General features: G+C 48.1%; 1 pseudogene; it reads right to left on the minus strand.

Moving 5' to 3' along the window:
- Nucleotides 1-6,852: 6,852 nt before the first annotated feature.
- Nucleotides 6,853-9,414, minus strand: Gm46198 (annotated as a pseudogene).
- Nucleotides 9,415-9,966: the final 552 nt, after the last annotated feature.

Here is a 9,966-nt window from a genome sequence, read left to right on the forward strand (position 1 = left end):
GTTTTTGCTATCCTAGGATTTTTGTTATTCCAGATGAATTTGCAAATTGCTCCTTCTAATTCATTGAAGAATTGAGTTGGAATTTTGATGGGGATTGCATTGAATCTGTAAATTGCTTTTGGCAAGATAGCCATTTTTACAATGTTGATCCTGCCAATCCATGAGCATGGGAGATCCTTCCATCTTCTGAGATCTTCTTTAATTTCTTTCTTCAGAGATTTGACGTTTTTATCATACAGATCTTTCACTTCCTTAGTTAGAGTCATGCCGAGATATTTTATATTATTTGTGACTATTGAGAAGGATGTTGTTTCCCTAATTTCTTTCTCAGCCTGTTTATTCTTTGTATAGAGAAAGGCCATTGACTTGTTTGAGTTTATTTTATATCCAGCTACTTCACTGAAGCTGTTTATCAGGTTTAGGAGTTCTCTGGTGGAATTTTTGGGGTCACTTATATATACTATCATATCATCTGCAAAAAGTGATATTTTGACTTCCTCTTTTCCAATTTGTATCCCCTTGATCCCCTTTTGTTGTCGAATTGCTCTGGCTAATACTTCAAGTACTATGTTGAAAAGGTAGGGAGAAAGTGGGCAGCCTTGTCTAGTCCCTGATTTTAGTGGGATTGCTTCCAGCTTCTCTCCATTTACTTTGATGTTGGCTACTGGTTTGCTGTAGATTGCTTTTATCATGTTTAGGTATGGGCCTTGAATTCCTGATCTTTCCAGAACTTTTATCATGAATGGGTGTTGGATCTTGTCAAATGCTTTTTCTGCATCTAACGAGATGATCATGTGGTTTTTGTCTTTGAGTTTGTTTATATAATGGATTACATTGATAGATTTTCGTATATTAAACCATCCCTGCATCCCTGGAATAAAACCTACTTGGTCAGGATGGATGATTGCTTTAATGTGTTCTTGGATTCGGTTAGCGAGGATTTTTGCATCGATATTCATAAGAGAAATTGGTCTGAAGTTCTCTATCTTTGTTGGATCTTTCTGTGGTTTAGGTATCAGAGTAACAGTGGCTTCATAAAAAGAGTTGGGTAGAGTACCTTCTACTTCTATCTTGTGAAAAAGTTTGTGCAGAACTGGAATTAGATCTTCTTTGAAGGTCTGATAGAACTCTGCACTAAACCCATCTGGTCCTGGGCTTTTTTTGGCTGGGAGACTATTTATAACTGCTTCTATTTCTTTAGGGGATATGGGACTGTTTAGAAGGTCAACTTGATCCTGATTCAACTTTGGTACCTGGTATCTGTCCAGAAATTTGTCCATTTCGTCCAGGTTTTCCAGTTTTGTTGAGTATAGCCTTTTGTAGAAGGATCTGATGGTGTTTTGGATTTCTTTAGGATCTGTTGTTATGTCTCCCTTTTCATTTCTGATTTTGTTAATTAGGATTTTGTCCCTGTGCCCTCTAGTGAGTCTAGCTAAGGGTTTATCTATCTTGTTGATTTTCTCAAAGAACCAACTCCTCATTTGGTTAATTCTTTTAATAGTTCTTCTTGTTTCCACTTGGTTGATTTCACCCCTGAGTTTGATTATTTCCTGCCGTCTACTCCTCTTGGGTGAATTTGCTTCCTTTTTTTCTAGAGCTTTTAGATGTGTTGTCAAGCTGCTAGTATGTGCTCTCTCCCGTTTCTTCTTGGAGGCACTCAGAGCTATGAGTTTCCGTCTTAGAAATGCTTTCATTGTGTCCCAAAGGTTTGGGTACGTTGTGGCTTCATTTTCATTAAACTCTAAAAAGTCTTTAATTTCTTTCTTTATTCCTTCCTTGACCTGAAAGACCCCCTCAGGGAGACCCTCACTCAAGCCTGGGGACAGCCGTGGACCCAAGAAGACACCGAGACCAAACTCAAAATGTTGAAGGCAAGATTTAATAAAGCAACAGCAAGAAAGCACATAGACCAGAGCTCTGGGGTCGATACTCATGCACCTAGTATGGTGTAGAGGAGAATCGACGACGAGCCAAATTTTTCACAGGCTTATATAGGAAAAACTCAAGGGGGGAGAGCGGGGCAGGGAAAGTACAAGTTTGCATAACTAAGGGGTTCTGCCAAGGGACAAGGGGTTCTGCCAAGGGTTTCTACGTAACTAAGGGGTCATGTCCTATTATTTGGCAATGTACCCGGTTCATTCTGAGGTTGTTCCAGGAGGCCCTTATCTCAAAAATGTTCTTGGAACAGTCTTTAGTTGGGGGGGTTCGAACTCTAGGATGAGGAGTTCAGGAATGCATTCTGGGGTGAAGAGTTCAGGAGTGTTCTGGGAACACTCTCTAGATGGGAGGGGTCGGGCTCTGGGGTGAGGAAGAGTTCAGTAATTTTTTATTCTTCATTCCCCACTCCTTTTAGAAAATAGCTCTAATCTTAGAGCGAGTTTTCAACCTCCTGAAGGACCCGATATTGTTGCCTTAGTACCATAACCTGTACTGCATTTATCCTTTCTCTAATAAAAGCTACTAACTTATTAAGGATGCAGGGGCCAAAAGTAAGCAAAAGCATAAGTGTAATTAAAGGTCCTGCTATGGTGGAGAGGAGAGTGGTGAGCCAAGGGGACTTATTAAACCAGCTTTCGAACCATCCTTGTTGGCTTTCTCTTTCTCTTTTACGTATATCTAGGCGTTGTCTAAGTTTGGCCATAGAATCTTTGATTACTTCTGAATGGTCAACATAAAAACAACATTCTTCTTTTAGGGCAGCACAGAGTCCTCCTTCTTTAAGGAATAATAAGTCTAATCCCCTTCTATTCTGTAGCACCACTTCGGACAGGGAAGTTAAAGATTCTTCTAATTTGGTTATAGACTGTTCTATAGTTCTAAGATCAACATCCATAGCTGCATGTAGTTCTTCATAGTATTGGGGGGTCTTAATTAAGGCAGCGGTTCCTGTACCTACTCCAGCCGCTACTCCCAATCCTAATAGAACTGCCAAAGTTAAGGTAACGGGTTCTCTTCTCCAGCGGACCCGATGCTCAAATTTGTCTAAAAAGGAGCTATCATCATGATACAGGAGTCTAGGAATAAGCTGAACCAAAATGCAGAAATCTTTGGAACTATTAAAAACAGACATAGACACACAAGGAGTGAGACCGGTATTGCAAGCCCACACTGTGTCTAGGGGGGGGCACTAGATACTGACCACTTTTGCTAGACTGGATGTTCTGGGTCTGATTACAGAGGTGCCCTTTATCCTGAGGTACCTGGCCCAAACAAAGCCCTCTTCCTGAAACTGCTGCTAGAGTCAACTTTCTGTTTTCTCCCCAAAGGCATTGAGAATGATCTGAAGTAATATTATAAGTCCTGATCTGAGCTATTCCTTCATAATAAGGGGGGCTAGAGGCATAGCATAACCAGCATGATTGAGTCATATTAGGGTTTGTCCTATTTAAAGCTAAAAAAACTCCCTGGACTAGACTGACCAGACGGTTCTCTGTACCCAGGGGCGGTGGGGAAGCCAAGGTAGGCTTTATGAGGGGAGCATTAGTCCCTAGGGAGGGTACCACTGTGTTGGGCTGTGGAGTTGGTGGAGCTGGTACGGCCGGGACCTTTGGGGGAGCCGGTACGACTGGGGGGCCCTGTTCTATAAGGACCTTGTTGGGCCCTACGAGTGTCACCGCCGGGTCTCTCACTGTCAGTCTGATCGTGAAAATGAACCCAGGATCTCTTAGTGGAATGTATACTCGCCAACCCCACCTATTTCCTTTAAGCCAACTTAGACCGTGTTGTTTCCCTTTCTCGGTGAACTTTATAAGTAGGGGGTTGCAGTATTTACCTTTGCATGGTCCTGGGGGGCTGTTTTTAAAAGTGCACCCATTCTCTGGATATTTATAGGGGTTTCTTTCTCCTTGGTTTGACTTATCATAGCCACTACCTCGTTTTACCGTGATTAGGTCCCAGTCAGAGGAGGGCTTCCAGTAAGCCTCCCCTGTCGTTTCACATGTCCATTTACCACAAAAGTAATCTGATGCCCCCCCACATTCTTGTTGAAGCCTTTTGCTCCGACCCTGACCAGGGCAAACATAAAATTGTGCAGCTCTAAGATTAGCTCGGTAGAACTGCCCCGAACATCCATACGAGTTCCCTATCCCGCCCAGGACACACCGATGTTCAGAGGGTGGGTTGCTAAGATCAGTATGATCTGGGAGGTCCCAATTGGGGGATCCTGCCGCTAACTTACAGATGTCAGGTGTGAGATCAGGCCACCAAGTCCAGAGGGGATGGACTGCAGTGGTTGCCCATACAATGTTTCCCTCCTCATTAAGCACTTCCCAGGACTGTTGAATTGGAGCATGAGGGTCGTGGTTCCCTAGGCTCAGGGTGGCGCCTGCGGCGCAAACGAAGCTTAAGAGGATTGTCAGTGGCTGCCACTGTCCAATTGTCTTCGTGGTTTTCTTCATCTTGACTGGCGGCCCTCTTGACGTGGGAGGCGTGGATCCAGGAGGCAATCCCGTCAACTTTTACCGCAGTAGGGGTTGTCAGTAACACCAAATAGGGTCCCTTCCACCGTGGCTCGAGGCTGCCGGTTAGATGCCGTCTGACCAAGACTTTGTCTCCAACTCGGAACCCGTGGGGTACTGCGGTGGTCCCTGGGGTATAGGCTGCCTTCAGTTGGTCCCAAATCTGGGTCCTAATCACTTCTAGGGCCTTTAAATGAATAAGCAAAGAGGAGGGTAAGACAGGGTCAGAGTTGGAAACCAATGTTCCACCAGCTTCCATTAAGGGGGGAGGTCCTCCATACAGAACTTCAAAAGGAGTGAGCCCGAAATGTCCAGGGATGTTTCGGGCTCGGAAGAGCGCAAGAGGGAGGAGAGCCACCCAGTCTTTCCCTCCGGTCTCAATGGCTAATTTAGTCAAGGTCTCTTTTAAGGTCCTATTCATCCTCTCTACCTGTCCTGAGCTTTGAGGGCGGTAAGCACAGTGTAATTTCCAATCGATGCCCAACTGAGTGGCCAAGCCCTGACTTACCTGGGCAACAAAGGCTGGTCCATTGTCGGACCTGATTACCTTAGGGATTCCAAATCTTGGCAGGATTTCTTCAAGGATCTTCTTGGCCACAATCTGGGCAGTCTCAGTTTTAGTGGGAAACGCCTCAACCCATCCTGAAAAAGTGTCTACAAATACTAACAGATACTCGTTACCATACATTCCAAGTTTAACTTCAGTAAAATCTACCTCCCAATACACTCCAGGACGGTCTCCCCGTTGTCTCTTTCCAGGTTCTTTGTAGGCTCTAGTCGCATTAGTGAATGCACATGGTTTGCAGGAGTCTATAATCTTTTGAGCCACTGACTTCAGGTTGGGGACTTGGTATAGGGAATTTTTAATTAGTCTTATCATTTTTGCAACTCCCAGGTGAGTGAATTGGTTTAGTCCTTTCACAAATTTTATTCCTTCTTCGGGAGTCAATTCTATTTTCCCTTCAAAAAAGTATGGGAGGGGATCACTGGTCCACAATAGCTCTTTTATGTTATACCTCTCATCCTCAGGGCTTTTGGGCGGATCACCTTTTTCAGTTAAGATCATGGCCCCTTGAGCAACTTGTTTTGCCACTGAGTCTGCCATTCGGTTGCCCTTGGCCACCAAGTCTTCTCCTCTTTGGTGGCCGGGGCAGTGGATGATGGCTACCTTCTTAGGTGCATGTATGGCTTCCAACAGGGCCAGAATTTCTTCTTTGTTTTTAATGTCTTTACCAGCCGAAGTCAATAGCCCTCGCTGCCTGTAGATGGCCCCATGGATGTGTGTGGTAGCAAAAGCATAGCGGCTGTCAGTATAGATGTTAACGATCTTACCTTTAGCCTCTCGGAGGGCTTGTATAAGCACTATAAGTTCAGCCTTTTGTGCCAATGTTCCTTCAGGCAAAGCACTTGCCCAAATTACCTTTTTCCCGTCCACCACCGCAGCTCCAGCCTTTCGCTTCCCCTCTATCAGGAAACTGCTGCCGTCCGTATACCAACTGGGAGCTCCAGGCCAGGGTTGGTCAGTCAGGTCACTTCTGGTCCCAGTTTCTTCAGCGAGGATGTCCATACATTGATGTACTGGGACAGAATCATTTGTTAGAGGGAGAAGGGTAGCTGGGTTGAGGATGGCAGGGGGCGCAAAGGTTACACGCTCATTTAGCAGCAGGCTCTGATAGTGTGTCATTCGGACATTTGTCATCCATCTGTCAGGTGGCTGCCACACGATACTTTCCAAGGCATGAGGGGCTACAACAGTCACCTGTTGTCCCATTGTCAATTTGTCAGTATCTTTGATCAGCAGGGCTACTGCCGCAATAGCTTTTAGACATGTGGGCCATCCACTAGCAACAGGATCTAAATTTTTTGACAAATAGGCTACAGGTCTCTTCCAGGGTCCCAGTGCTTGTGTCAACACTCCCCTGGCTACACCCGCTCTCTCGTCCACATATAGGACGAAAGGCTTAGTCAAGTCTAGTAATGCTAGCGCGGGGGCAGTCATTAGAGACGACTTGATAGCCTCAAAAGCTCTTTGGTGCTCTTCTTTCCACTCAAAAGGAACCCCTTCCTTAGCCAAAGGATATAGAGGTGCCGCTAGGGTTGCAAAGCCTGGAATCCAGAGTCTACAAAAGCCAGCAGTCCCCAGAAACTCACGTACCTGCCGTGGGGTGGTTGGCGATGGGATCATCATAACAGTCTTCTTCCGGGCTTCTGTGAGCCATCTTTTACCCCCTCAGAGGGTATACCCCAGGTAGGTTACCTCAGTTTGACAAATTTGTGCCTTTTTAGCCGAAACTCGATACCCCAAGTCACTCAGTTCTGTGAGGAGCCTCTCAGTTCCCTGGTGACACAGCTCCTTCGAGGCCGCCACGACCAAGAGATCATCCACATACTGTAGTAGGGTAAGCTGAGGGTTTCGAGCGCGAAAAGGCGTGAGATCCTGATGGAGGGCCTCGCCAAACAGGGTGGGGGAATTTTTGAACCCCTGTGGTAGCCTAGTCCAGGTTAGTTGACCAGTCTGTCCGCCCTCTGGGTCCCTCCATTCAAAGGCAAACAGGAGCTGACTCTTAGGGTGCAAACGCAGGCAAAAGAAGGCATCTTTTAAGTCCAGGACTGTATACCATGTTCTCTCAGGTGGGAGAGAGCTTAATAAATTGTACGGGTTCGGGACTGTGGGGTGAATGTCCAGGACCGTTTTGTTAACCTCCCGGAGGTCTTGCACTGGGCGATAGTCATTGGTCCCTGGTTTTCGAACCGGCAGAAGTGGTGTATTCCAGGGGGACTGACAGGCCACTAAAACTCCTTGGTCTAGCAACCTCTGGATATGAGGCCGGATGCCCTCCCTAGCTTCCTTGCTCATGGGGTATTGTCTTACCGAGATGGGGGTGGCATCAGCTTTAAGTTCTACCACAACCGGAGGCACTTGTTTAGCCAACCCCATTCCTGCTTGTTCTGCCCAGACATTGGGGAATGCAGTTAGCCAGCCTGAAGAGACTGCATTTTTGGGTTGCTCTTCATGCAACCGATACTCTTCCTCTGTGTTGAGGACAAGGCAGGCAACGGAGGCTTTTCCCCAGCTTACTTGTGGGCCTTCTGAAGTAAATTGGACTTGAGCCTTTAGTTTGGTTAGCAGATCGCGCCCCAAGTGGGGAGCAGGACACTCAGGTATCACCAGGAAGGAGTGGGTCACAATGTTCTTGTTTATCTGTAGGGCTCGTTCGGTCATCCAGGGGTAAAATTTACTACCAGTGGCTCCAATCACCATGGTCTTTTTAGAGCCTAGCTTGCCTAGGGGGCTAGTGAGTACTGAATGCTCTGCTCCGGTGTCTATCAGGAAGTTGACGGGATTCCCCTCCACGGACAAAGTTACCCTAGGCTCAGGGAGGGGGTCTGAGCCCCGACTTCCCTAATCATCTTCTAGGGTCAGGACCTTGGATCGCTCCCGGTTTTTAGGGCAATCTCTAGCCCAGTGTCCTTTCTCTTTGCAATAGGCGCATTGGTCTTTTTCCAGTGGTATCTTTCTGCCACCTGGCGGTTTCACTGCCCTGTTGCCCAGGAGCCCTGTTTTACCTTTTCCTGACTGTCTATCATTTACAACTGCGGCCAAAATTTTATTCAAATTTCTTTCCTGACAGCGATCCCGTCTATTTTCCCTTTCCTCCATTTCTTTCTTTTCTCTCTCCTGCCTCGCTTCTTCTGTTTCCCTCTTATGATAGACTTTCTCTGCTTCTTTTACTAAATCTTGGAGTGTATGATCTTGGAGCCCCTCCAGCCTTTGCAGCTTTTTCTTAATGTCGGGAGCGGACTGACCAATGAAGGCCATGGCTATGGCGGCTCTCTGCCCCTCTGACGAAGGGTCAAAAGGGGTGTACCTCCTATATGCCTCCATGAGATGCTCAAGGAAGACTGAGGGTGGTTCAGTCTGCCCCTGCAAGACCTCTCTTACCTTAGCCAAATTGGTGGGCCGTCTAGCGGCTCCTCTGAGACCTGCCACTAGAGTCCGGCGATAGACAAGGAGGCGTCCCCTACCTTCCGCGGTGTTGTAGTCCCAGTTGGGGCGGTTCAAGGGGAAAGCCTCGTCCACGAGGTTAGGGAGGGCAGTGGGTGTGCCGTCCGCTCCCAGAACATTTTTTCTCGCCTCCATCAGGATTCTTTCTCTTTCTTCTGTGGTAAAAAGAACCTGCAAAAGCTGCTGACAATCATCCCAAGTGGGTTGATGGGAGAACATAAGTGACTCAAGGAGCCCAGTAAGGCCAGAGGGGTTCTCTGAGAAGGGAGGGTGGTTAGTTTTCCAATTATATAAATCAGACGAGGTAAAAGGCCAGTATTGTAAAAGAATGAGATCATTAGGTCCTGGCGCTGGCCCTCCCACATATGCTCTAAGTGGCAAGGCAACTGTTGAATCCGGCCCCCCTTCCTCCCCGGGGCTTCGGCCTCGGCGGCTCCGAGTCTCCCCCGCCGGTCCCTGAGCCCCTCTCGCTATTGGTTCCTGTGGTGGGGCGGCTGCAGGTGGCTGCTGGGGCAGGGGGTAAGGGGGAGGTTGGGAGTCCATCCAGAGGAGGTCGTCAATCTCTGGATAGATCTTGGGGGGTGCTGACGGGCCGGACTTTCCGGCTGCATCAGACTGGGCAACCACGACCGTCAGTTTCAAAGAATTTGGGGTCCAAGGCTTGACCCATGGAGGTGGGAATTGGACGAGATTCTGCCAGGTCACAATGTAGGGGATCTGATCAGGGTGACCCCCTTCCTCCTGAAAAACAATTCGCCTGACGGCGGCGATTAGTGACAAGTCAAAAGCACCTTCTGGTGGCCAGCCCACTCCAAACGTCGGCCACTTGGAGGCGCAAAAGGTCTGCCACGGACCCTTTCTGACCTCCCCCGACTGGTTGTGGGCTCTGACCTGCACCTCCTTCCAATGCTCCAGAGTTAGAGAAAGGGGAGTGGACACAGATTGTCCCATTTCCAGAATAATAGTAGACACAACAAGAGCGAACACGAGACTAAGACAAAAAAGAAACCAAAAGCAGCGGCGACTTCGCGTCGACCACAAGCAACTCAAAGAATCAGATGGCTTTTCCAAGGCTGGCCGATTGAGACCCTCTGCACGGGGTGGGACTCGAACCCAAGATCCCGTAACAAAACACAAGGTGGGACTCGAACCCACGGTCTCGCAACAAGGCGCGAGGTGGGACTCGAACCCACGATCTCGCAACAAAACACGAGGTGGGACTCGAACCCACGATCTCGCAACCAAACACGAGGTGGGACTCGAACCCACGATCTCGCAACAGGGCACGAGGTGGGACTCGAACCCACGATCTCGCAACCCCAGATGGTCTCTTGGCCTCCAAAGGGGTCCACCAGGTGTCCCTGGTCCTCCCCTGTTCCTCCTGGGACGTCTCCCAGGGCGAACGGACGGTGGACACCTGGACACGTCTATCCTTATCCACCCCGCGTTCCCTCTCGGAGCGCGGTCTCACTGAGCGTCCGCAAAACCGAAACTGCGATCACA

The sequence above is a fragment of the Mus musculus genome, chromosome 10 (assembly GCF_000001635.26).
Source record: "Mus musculus strain C57BL/6J chromosome 10, GRCm38.p6 C57BL/6J".
Classification (NCBI taxonomy): Eukaryota; Metazoa; Chordata; class Mammalia; order Rodentia; family Muridae; genus Mus; species Mus musculus.